This window comes from Nyctereutes procyonoides, unplaced genomic scaffold, assembly GCF_905146905.1.
Source record: "Nyctereutes procyonoides isolate TBG_1078 unplaced genomic scaffold, NYPRO_anot_genome, whole genome shotgun sequence".
Lineage (NCBI taxonomy): Eukaryota > Metazoa > Chordata > Mammalia > Carnivora > Canidae > Nyctereutes > Nyctereutes procyonoides.
The window spans coordinates 49,305,892-49,318,413 of NW_026575042.1; positions in this window are offsets into that span (position 1 = coordinate 49,305,892).

Here is a 12,522-nt window from a genome sequence, read left to right on the forward strand (position 1 = left end):
ACATGGTTTCTATAAAGATTTGCAAAAAGCTGAGCTTTACAGGGGCTAAATGACATTTTCTTAAAAATTGCCCAATGTGACATGTACTACTGAGAAGCTGCTGAGAAAAAATCAAAAGAAACTAAATTTTCAGGTCATCGGCCATACGGCTTTGGTAAAATAATTCATTACTTTACAAAAGAGAAGTGAGGAGATGAAAAAATGACCTGTGGAAAGACAGGGAGGGGAAAGGGGAAGGGGAAAGGGGAGAGAGAGGGAAGGAGCCCTATCCCAATGTCATTCAACCACCACCCTGGATATACTGTTCGGGCATGTAAGGACCCACAGGAGGTCCTTGGGAAGCGACAGAGGTAAATGAAATACATCCGTTCAACAAATCCACCAATAGTAAGCTGGGAGAAAAGTGGTTATTTTGAGATATCAGATCAACTGGAAATATATCTAAGATTGCCTAAATGAGAAATAAATCAGAAGTGTGCTTCAAAAGGCTCTCGCTTATTTAAACAACTATTAGAAGATTATATTTTCTTGAAGAAGCGATCTTGGTCTTTTCCTGGCACAGAATGGGGTGCCATTACCTGCCCCTGACAGGACTCAGCCCAGACCCACCGCACGCAGCCAGCCAGTTCCTCACCAGGCAGCAGCACCAACGTCACACTGAAAATGAAATGGGGATAGCAGTTCTCCACAGGTTCCCCGGAGAGAACACAGGATCAAGTGAACTGTAGTTTCAGACACTTGAGTTCTAAAATTAGCTGTGTCACTGATTACCCTTGCCATAATTGGAGCAGCTGGTCCAGCCTGTTTCTGTTGTTGTTTGTTTACCCTAACAAATTCCGACTCAGTGTGTGTGCCTCAAATAAATACAAATATCATTTTGAAAGAAGTTTCTCGAATAATTATATGTGAAAACAAGACGAATGCTTAATTCCTAGATCATTCTACTTTGGCTACACAAATGGGACAGTATTGCAATAGAAATCATGAGGGTGGAGGGGGCACTGCCTGACTAGCCTTCATTAACTTGCTCCTCTGTCTTCTTGGACACAACCAGGCACCTGCCAGCTAAGTCTTCAAACTTAGGGAGATCCATGATTTGAAAGAAGCACTACTATAAAACTGGTAGAGAGGTATGAAAAACAGCGAACCTGCTCTAGTGCACTAGTTTCCAAATGAAGCAGGCAGCTATGTTTTGACTGAACAAAGTTCAAGTATTTATGCCTTTATTCTTGCCAACATTTATTCAAAACATGTTTTCAGTGCCACTGAGAATGAAATCGTATCTGGAAAAGACAATAACTGGTACTATAAATAACGAACAAATTAGTACAAAATGCCAGGCAACACCTCAAATAATTCTCCATAAATCACAAAAACACGCAACTGAGTCTGTAGTGCGTATATTTTAGCTGGCTTCATTAAAAAGCGTATTTTTCTCAAAAAATGCTATGCCAGCTTTAATCAGATGCTGCTTGTGTCTAACTTCAGCTATGTGATAGTGGTTTATGTACTTCTAAATATAGAGGAGAAAAAAGATTTTCAAGGGTTAAAACAAGACAAAGACTGTAAACTACGTATAATCCTTCTCCTACACAAAGAGAGAAGAGGGGTGAACTGTTGTGGGAAATGTCTCTGTCTATTGTTTCATGAAAACAATCAAAAGTATTAAACAAGCAGAAGAAGGCAACCCTTGCAATAAACACTTCGATAGCAAGCAACACAGCAGATGTCAATATTCCAGAGCGATAACCTTAGCGGGATGAGGACTGGAGGGAGCATTCGACCCCTTGCTCAGGCTTTCACCTAGAGGTGACTTCAGGCTCAGGAAAGACCCAGTTCCTCATCTCCTGGAAAAGGCCTCTGTCCATGACCTCAAGGCAGCCCGAGGGCCCTCTGATGGCGCTGCTCATCTAGAAATTTGAGCATCACTCCTAGTCCAGCAGCAAGTTTGTCCCAGAGGAAACTGATAATATGAAACACCAGCCTTTGTCACCTACACGTGCAAGGCCTATTTTTAATCTAGTTTTATCAGAAGTAATAGAGATAGATGGCTTTGGTGGATGATGATGATGACGGCGCAATGCTTCTATGTATTTTGCTATTTTATTCTTGAATGAACTTCTTACTTTTAGTACAATTTAGTCCAAATGTGTTCATGAAGCTTCTCCTTGCCCTAGCACCACAGTCATGGCCACTGACATAGCAGTGAGTTAACACGCCGTCTCTGTGAGTGTGTGGATGATGCTGCATGGGGGGCACAGGGAGGAACTAGTAGTGTTAGGGTGGAGAGGGAAAATAAAGAAGGAGACATCAAATCCAGGATTTCAGGCAAGGGAGGAAAGGGGCATGGAGCAGAGGGATGGGAAAGTACAGGCCCGTTGACACGCTGGCAGATGGAAAGAGCTAGATTTAAAAATCAGTTGTGGGACAGATTATGAAATGAAAAGCCCTTGAATCTCAAGCCAAGGGATTCAGACTTTATGTTACCTATAGTCAAAGGTAAGGGAACAGGGAAGAAGGGTGTGAGGAATGTATGAAACTAACATTCACCGTTTTGGGGTGTTTTTCTTTTTTTTACTTAAACTTCAATTTTTTAGAGAGCAATTTAAGGTTCACGGCAAAATTGAAAGGGAGGTGCAGAGATTTCCCATAGACTCCTTCCCCCACACATGCATAGCCTCCTCCACGGTTGATATCCCCCCACAGAATGGTGCATTTGTCACGACTGATTAGTCCACATGGACACATCATCATTCCAAGCCCGTACTTTACGTTACAGTTCACGTTTGATGCTGTATATTCTATGGGCTTGGAAAAGTGTATTCATCATTATGGTATCGTACAGAGTGTTTCCATGGCCCTAAAAATCCTTTGCGCCCCACCTATTTATCTCTTCCCAACCCCACAACAACCACTGATCTTTTTACTGCCTCCAAAGTTTTGCCTTTTCCAGAGCGTCATGTAGTTGAAATCATACAGTATGTAGCCTTGTCAGACGGGGCTTCTTTCACTTAGTGATTTACATTTAAGTTTCCTCCATGTCTTTCCATGTCTTGATAGCTCATTTTTTTTTTGCAGTGACTAATATTCCATTGTCTGGATGTACCACAGTTTTTTTGTCCATTTACCTACTGAAAGATAATTTGGTTGCTTCCAAAGGTTGGTGATTGCGAATAATCATAATTATGGGGTTTTGTGGGTTTTTGTGCAGACACAAGTTTTTAACTTTTTTGAGTAAATGCCAAAAAATGCAACTGATGTATCGTATGGTAAGCATTCACCATATTTTACTGATTTTAAGATGTTTGTTTTTCACTTTTTGACAATTCTGACATTACATTATATCTTTCAGCGGATAGTGTCTCACAACAGGAATTATGACATAATTGTCATTGAGCCTACCTGCGGCTTATGTTTTCCTTCCTATGCATTTTCAGGAGTGACATATCCAAAAACCTGACAAAATAAATCTAAAAGAGCTTATAGGTATAAAAAGAAAAAGTTTATAAAAAGAAAAAGTTTAAATGACAAGAAAGAATCATCTCATAGCATTTTTATATATTTGGTGATGAATAAATATGTACTAGTCACAATGTTAAGTGCTCAATAGGAAAGTGACATGATCAAAATTGGTTTTTAAAAAATATCTCCAGTGAGCTGCTAAAGGACCTATCGAGGAGGGGAAAAGTAGAGTCCCGTGACAAAGCTGGGAGCTATTCTAACAGTACAGACAAGAAAAGATGGGCTGTGAACTGTGGCAGTGGCAGTAGGGATTCAAAAGCATCAAAATTCATTTTATTTTTATTTACTTTTTAAAAAGATTTTTATTTATTTATTCATGAGAGACACAGAGACACAGGCAGAGGGAGAAGCAAGCTCCCTGCGGGAGACCCAATGTGGGACTCAATTCCAGGACCCCGGGGTCACACCCTGGACCGAAGGCAGACTGCTGAGCCACCCAGACCTCCCTCTAAATTCATTTTAAAGAAATTCTTGATGAGCATTAAATGTGGTCTGATGAGGGAGAAGGTGTTAGAGGTAGTAACTCTTTTGTATTTTTGTTGTGTTTGTTTGGTTTTAGTGGTTTTAGTTTTTCTATTATCTGCATTTCTTATTCATGAAAATCAAAGCTCTGATGTAGGGGCACAGACTTTGACAGCCAGACTGTCAAAAAAGGAAGCAAATATCCTCCTCCTTTCAGTTTTGTGAGCAGGCTTTTTACACCTCTATTTTATAAAAGATGTCATCTTGGTCCATCTACATAGTCTTCATGACCTTGAGGGTGACTGATTGCTACTGCTGAGAATCTGATACATAAAGCCACTCATCTAGACAACCAGCTGAGCTCAGATTTCCCAGGTGATAACCGCTGCCCCCCAAAATACTAGGAAACATTGTGGAATATCTGTGTTATTTCCAGGACCATTCTATGTTTATTTGAAGAATTAAAGCATGGTCCAAAAAAGAAAAAGAATTAAAGATGCAGGCTTCATCATCTGTGACTTTCTGACACTAAGTCTCTTGATTGACCCACACGTAGGCTGAAAAGGAAGTACAATGTGTTCATAGTAAAACTTCCACAAATTTAATTTTGGAACGCTTCCACAGCCCTAGACATTTTAATGACCCTGTTTGATTATGGCACAATAAAGGAAAATAACCAAAGTGTGAGAGCTCCTCTTGTGTTTATTTACCCTTGGTGTAGTTTTAATTAAACCAAAAGGTAGGGCTGAGGTCTCTTAGAGAAGAGCTTGATTTTTCAGGAAAGTGACAGTGTTGACGAGGGATGAAATGACCCTTTAAAAGGCTTCAGTTACCTAATCTCATGGGTGATCACTTTTGGCAAAGAAATCATCTCGTGACTTTCCTTTGGTAACTAGGACACTGGAACTCAGAACTCCCAAGAACAAAGTCTCTGTCACGTGCCCAGAGCATGCTGAGTTTTGGGAATCAGAAGAGGAAAGTTAAACTATTCACTTTTTTAAAAAGGTTAACAAATACAAGTGAGAGTTCATTTGTTCATGAATTTTGTGTTTAGGTGGACGTATTTCAAATTATACTGACAAATATAGTGTCTTGGCTTGGAATCCTCCCCCTCTCCCCAATTTGTTAGCTCTTTAACCAACAGACTTCTTAATGTAACGAAACTTTCGCTTCATTCTTTTAATTATCATTTGTCTATTTATAGTTTTGACAATGGACTTAATCTAAGAACGTTTTCAGTAATTTTCTTCCAGATTTTCACTTGAGGCCCTAACATTTGAGATTAACTCTTACCCTGGCTTCACTGTACCTCCCCAGAGAGAGACAGTCAGAGTCCTGTGCATATGACAGACTCATCAAATTTTTAGAGTGGCATGTATGGGGCCATATAACTTATTGTCTGTACCAAGACTTTTTTGAGAATGGAAGAGAACATTACATTACTAATAATTACACAGGAACAATGGGTGTGATCCTTGCTCTGAATGAATGGTCATATTATTTATAAGGCCCTGAGTGCTCAGCTTCCTCTCTCTGCTCATTTTTTTTTCTAAAATACTGTTTATATGGACACATTACTTTGCTGACTTAATAATTTTAGAATTGAACATAGATAGTTCTTTGGAAGAGTCAAATTCTGACAGCTACTTCCAATGGGTCACCTTTTTTACTAAAAGCCACCCAAGTTGAAAAGGAAAATACTTGGTTAAATTAATTTAGTATTTTGATCCAATATTCCTAAAAGAGAGTCAGAAAGATAAGGTTAAAGTAGCATATCCTCCCGCATGTTCTAGAGACCGGTAGTAGGATCCTAAAAAAATTCTGTCCCCCAAGAAGATTCAGGTTAAGTGACACCGAGGTAGTCTCCTTACTGAAGGCCTTCTCGGTACCACGGATTGTGAATCTCCAAGGGAAGGGTGAGGTATGTTGTGATTTCTCCAATTTAGGAGAGCGTGAAAAGGAGATAAATGTTTCTTCTGTTCCATGGAAGACTTTTTTTGGAAATGCTGATCATGTAAGGGGCCAAGAGTTTTATTTGTTAGTTACTTTGCTTATTTCCATGGTTAATACTTCACTATCTGCCCCCTGAAGTAATGGTTCAGGCTGAGTTGAAGGTAATTACTTTCTTTGTCAATTTACCTTTGTCCCCTGGCATTATGATTAGGTTTGAGCTGATATGTAAGTGTAGTGGTAAGACTTAGGGATACAGAGATCATTGGTAGAGGGTGTTTGTGGGTAGGAATTTCTCCAATTTCATAAGCTACCTCTGAAGGTCTAAAGAATTTATAGCACTGCGCTCCAACGGTCTAAATAACCAGCTTCCTCTTTCCCTCTAACAACATACTGTAAATGGACTGAAACCAACCTAAACGTTTCCTTTCTGGGTAATCAAGAGACAGGCCATGCTCTCCCTTAGTGTGGTAAGACAACCAGGATATGAAAAAGAAATCCTGGCAAAGTTGTTGAGATAAATCCTCAAACAAAACTCAGATAAAGTACATGTAAACTTAGTAACTGCATACCCTTTTGAAAAAAAAAAAAAAAGAATTTGAAAGGATCCAATAAAGATTTTAAGACCAGCCATTAAAGACAACTTTAAAAAATGGAAATTTAGAAACATTGTCTCCCAGACTATGATTTCTGAGAAAGACATAATTTAAACAGGAAACTTTTTGGTAAGTGGGTAAGTTATTTCACTCTGCCTCGGAGTTTTAAAATAATGTTCCACATGTCATCTGATAAATAGTGAAACCTGACAAAGATCCCAGGGGAAGATTTCTTTTTTTTTTTTTTTTAAATCACGTTTAGGCTTTATTTTTTATTTTTTAAGATTATTTATTTATTTATTCATGAGAGAGAGAGAGACACAGGCAGAGGGAGAAGCAGGCTCCATGCAGCGAGCCCGATGTGGGACTGGATCCTGGGACTCCAGGATCACGCTCTAAGCCGAAGACAGATGCTCAACCACTGAGCCACCCAGGCATCCCCCAGGAGAAGATTTCTTACTTTCAGGTTTATTTTTTCCTTTGTTTTATGACCCCAAAACTTACCAAACTTTTATTATCATTCTTCTTTGATTGTAGTTTTTTTTTTTTTGAATGGGCGTCTAAAAGAAAAGTTAAATACTGACCACTGAATACGATGATCATCCAAATAACAAATTAAAAACACCCAGTTTTATGCAGGAAAGATGCCAAATGTTGCCACCTTACCTTCATTTGTTTCTGGAAGGAAGTATTTTGAGGTGGCTAACACTCAGACCTCAACTCCGACAGACCTGGACTTCAGTCCTAGATCTAACGTGGGTTCTGTGACACCGGGCGAATTTCTATACATCTCTAGGCCTCATCTGCAAAACGGAATGCTAATAGTGACTCACTTCGCAGCATCTCATAAGGATTCAGTGAACAGAAATATGTAAAGTCTTGAGCCCATGTGCCGGCATATAGTAAATTCTCAATAAACGTCACTATTACACGGAGATTTGGTAAATACAAATGCTTTCCGCTAAACATAGTTTGAGTTGGTTTGGTATTTATCAAGACTCTAGGTTTCCAGTCACTTAGCCTTTAACATGCCTACATGTAGTAGCCGTATATCTGTGCTGTCATACATCTTTGTACGTTCACCATATATCAAGAATCAAGCTTTTACTAGGTTTCCCTTTGCTTCTATCTTTCTCTAGCTTACACTTTCCTTTTTATCTTCTCCCTGAGATAGCCGTTCTGAAAATTCTACACCTGCTGCTGTTGAAAGAAAATCTGTAAAGAAGTCTAAATACAATGTGTGCCAGACTCTGCCCATCGGTGTTTCCAGGAATCAAAGATTGATGCCCTTCCAATCACCATGCCCTACCGCCGCTCTCGAAAAGCAAAACCATGGAAACCCCTACTACTAGTCAACAGGAACACCTACCTCCACAGGCCCTTGGATTAATCTGGTAGGGCTGCCGTAACACAGTACCACAGACTGGCACCTGAAACAACAGAGATCTACTTTCTCACAGCGCTAGAGGCTGGAAGTCCAGGTCAAGGTGCCATCGGGGTTGGTTTCTGGTGAGAACTCTCTTCCTGCCTTGTACGCAGCTGCTTCCTCACTATGTCTTCACATGACCTTTCTTCTGTGTGCCTGTGGAGAGAGAGAGCTCTTTGGTAGCTCTTCTTAAAAGGACACCAGTCCTATTGGATTAGAACCCCACCCTGATGATCTCATCTAACCTTAAACACCTTAAAAACCCTCTTTCCAAATGCAGTCACATTGCAGAGCAGGGCTTCAACATTGGAATTGGGGATGGGGAGAAAATTCAGTCCGTAACAGTCCTGCTTTTTCTCATCACTGTGCAGATGCACAAGTCCCCTGAACCCCCTTTGTTTAGACATTATCTTTGCAGGAAAAGCGGGAGAGGAAAAGGGTCATCTGGGGAAGAAAAAAATGGGATGGTAGATCTCTGAAGTGGTTCAAATAAAACCTTGATTTTTTTGGATTTTTTTTCAAATAAAATATCAGGGTTTTGTTTTGTTTTTTGAAATTCACACATAACATTTACTTCTCATCTGCCTTTTCTCACTAATGAACTTGTACAGCACCTTCCTGTCTCTCTCAACACCAATCCCCTCCTACCTGGCAATATTCCCTTGTTTACATGTTTCATTTGTCTTACGAAACATGTAAATATCTTGAGAATGGGATCTGTGGCCCAGTTATTTCATCACTCATAGTAGTTAACAGAATGTGATTCCAGAAAGGAATTTATTTATTCAATAGATTTTGGGTCAGTATCCACCGTAAGTGAATTGCCACAACTTGATTAAAATTTCCTAATAAATACATTAATTGATTTATAGATTTAAATATTAAATAAATATATAAAATAAATTACAGAATATGGAATAATTAAGAGAATTAATTCTTTTTAAAACTTATTTTTTTGATTTTTTTTTAGAGAACAGGAAACAGAGAGTGGAGAAGGAGGGGCAGAGGGAGAGACTCTTAAGCAGGCTCCATGCACACGTCGGAGCTTGAGCTCACAACTCTTGGATCATGACCTGAGACGAAATCAGGAGTCTGGAACTTAACCCACTGAAGCACCCAGATGCCCCATTTATTTTTTTTTATTTGTTTGTTTGTTTGTTTTTAAGTAGGCTCCATGCCCAGAGTTGGGCCCAAGGCACGGCTTAAATTTATGACCCTGAGATCATGACCTGAGCTGAGATAAAGAGTTGGATGCTCAACCGATTAGCCACCTAGGTGCCCCCCAAAATTATTTATTTATTATTAATTATTATATTATTCTAACCCAACCTTTTAGATATTTGTAAAGCACACTGAAAATTTGTCATCATTCCTGCCAAACACATGAGCAGAGCTATGGCTCAGAAATATTTTTCTTTTGGTTCTACATTATACAGAGTATGTACAAGGAAATATCCTCAAAAGTGATGTTTTTCACAATGAAGAAAGAATTAAATTCAAATTGCCCAGCACTATTACTGGCATGGATTCATCACATAGCAATGTTAAAACAATTTGTAGGAATTCTGCATACCGCTGGACAGCAGGTTCCTTAGGGGCAGGAATTAGCTTATTTCCCTTGATATATTTAGACCCTATGGCCCTGGAATGTTATCTTGAATTTAGCAGTTGTTCAAGAAATATTTATAGAGTAGAATCAAATAAAATTAAATGTATTAGAAATATTGTTCAATACAGGGGATCCCTGGGTGGCTCAGCGGTTTGGCGCTTGCCTTTGGCCCAGGGCGTGATCCTGGAGACCCGGGATTGAATCCCACGTCAGGCTCCTGGTGCATGGAACCTGCTTCTCCCTCTGCCTGTGTCTCTGCCTCTCTCTCTATCTCTCTGTGACTATCATAAATAAAAATTAAAAAAAATTTAGAAATATTGTTCAATATAGAATGAGCTCTGAATAACTTCTCACTTTGTTTTAACAAATTACCTCTGCTATCAGCATCACCCTGCAGTGTCAATACAGTAGCCATGAGCAATATATGGCTATTTAGTCCTGAAATATGGCCACTCCAAACTGAGAGGGAGGTGCCATAAGTGTAAAACATTCACTGAATTTCAAAAATTTAATACAAATAAAGTAAAATATTTTATTAGCATTTTAAAATATTCATTATATATTGAAATGATAGTATCTTTGACACACCAGGTTAAGTAAAATATTGCTATAATTAATTCCATTTTTTAAAGGGACTATTTAGAAAAAATTTAATTCTTGTCAGAGCACTTGGGTGGCTCACATGGTTAAGCATCTGCCTTCGGTTCAGGTCATGATCCCAGCATCCTGGGATTGAACCCTGCCTTTTGAGGGTCTCCTTGCTTAGCAGGGAGTCTGCTTCTCCCTTGCCCTGCTCTTGCACTCTTACTCTCTCTTTCTCTCTTTCTAAAAATAAATAATTAAAATCTTTAAAAAGTAAAATAAAGCTTTTAAGTGATTACTTTGATCTGCTGAAATCTCTTTAAAACATTTTGTTTATTTGAGAGAGAGAGAGTTAGTAAGAGAGAGCACAAGTGGGGTGTGAGGAGATGGAAAAGCAGGCTCCCCATTGAATGGGGACTCGATCCTAGGCCTCGAGGACCATGACCTGAGCGGAAGGCAGACAGACACTTACCTGAGCCACCCAGGCACCCCAGATCTGCTGGAATTTTTTAAACTTTATTTCTGTAGGAATCCTTGGGCATTTAAAAGCTTATTCAGAGGGGGAAAAAGAAGAAAAAAAAAGAGATGGAAATGACTGATGTGTTCCAAACAATTTTTTTTTGTTAGCATCTGTTTAAAACAAGATGTTGAATACTTGAGAAATTCACAGTGTGACATACAACAGTCCAATTATTGTCATGTGGCTTCGTGACAATTTGGTCCTTAAGCCGTACTCAGCTGTGGATAAGATAAGTTATAAATTATTGTGGTTTAGAGGACTTCATATGGCACGAGAAACCTAAAAGCTAGATATTTTATAATAGCCAACTCGAAGAAAAAAGAAATGTGGCCTCCTGGGGCAGCAGCAGTCTTGAGGAATCAATAATAATAATAATAATGCCACAAATAAACAATTTTTATTTAGTGAGCTTTTAAATATTGTCTTATTAAACCAACATCCACATCAATGGCATTTCAAGGTCGGTGCAAGCACTCAGGGGGAGAATAATATTAGGATCCCATCTATTTTTTCATGAGAGCTGGCACTCTTCAAACCTCCGAGTTATCTATGGATTAATCATGTTTCCGTATAGGTTAGCTTTCTTTGTGATTCCTGATGTCAACACTCGGAAAACCACCGACCTCAGTTAACCTCAATCACGAGCCAAGCCACCCACATTCAAGAGTTCACACAGCACATTTTCACGCTGGATGCAAAAGTCATTCTCTTCCACCCTCGGTGCTAACAGGTCCAATGAAATGCAATCATCGAGAAGCATCTCCAACGTGACCAGAGTGTCTTGCTTCAGTAGAGATGGAAGGAAGTCTCTTCCATGTCCTTTGAAACAGGTTAGATGGAGTGAGCTGGGGTCCTGTCAACCCTTGGGTCCCAGCCACGGGGCCTGGGTGCTGGCTTCCCCAGGCTGAAGATGCAGGACACGTCGGCCTCGAAGCCATCCTCGCTGTCGCTGTGGCCCACAGGCTGTCAAACAGCAGAGCAGACGCTCTGACAAATCGAATGAACTGGACTAACAGGCATGGGGGGTGTGAGAAACAAGTGGACGGGCCAGACCCAGTGTCCACACGGCCTGGTGGAAACCTCCGGGCCGTGGCCCAGCTCCGAGTCCTGACTCCGCAGGACGGCCTGCTGCCGGGCAACTCTCTTAACTTCTGTGAACCTCGGCTTCCTCTTCTGTAAAACCCAAGGAATATGCTTAGGAGTTAGACAAATCACGCTGCTTCGCACCTGTTAGGTCCTTTACACAGGTTAGTGTACAGATCAAACCACAGCCAGAGCTACACGGATGGGACAGGAAACGGATTGTTTTGCATTTCCTCTTCACAATCCTTGTGATTTGATAGAAGAGCCATGTAATAATCTAGAAACGTCCCTGGCTCCTATTTTCCCTCCTGTGTTTCTTTTTTGTGCCCACCAGACAAGCCTCTGGGCCTGACAGAGCTAATCTTTGGGGGCCCCGGGCCCCGAGTTACTACCCGTCGTGTCCTCTGCTTGGATGGCTCTTCTCCACTCTCCTGACCCGGAGTCCTGGTGTCGGCCCCTGTCACCCTCGGGGATGGGGAGCCACTATCCCATGTTTCCCTCTCCCTCTGGGGGCTGGATCACTCCCTGCACCCAAGGAAGGAACATCCAAATGACCCAACAGCCCGGGCTCCCCACTGGACTCCAGCCCCCAGGGGGGACGGGGACCCCCGAGCGATGTGGCCCCGATCGTGGACAAGCTCGGTCAGAAGCCCAGGCGCCCCCCCAACAATGTGTGTCATACAGGTTCTGGCATCCCCAGGGCCACGCTGGCTCCTGCTCCCTCCCTTCTCTCGCCAGCAGACAGCCAGTCTAAAAAACAAAGCTCCAAAAT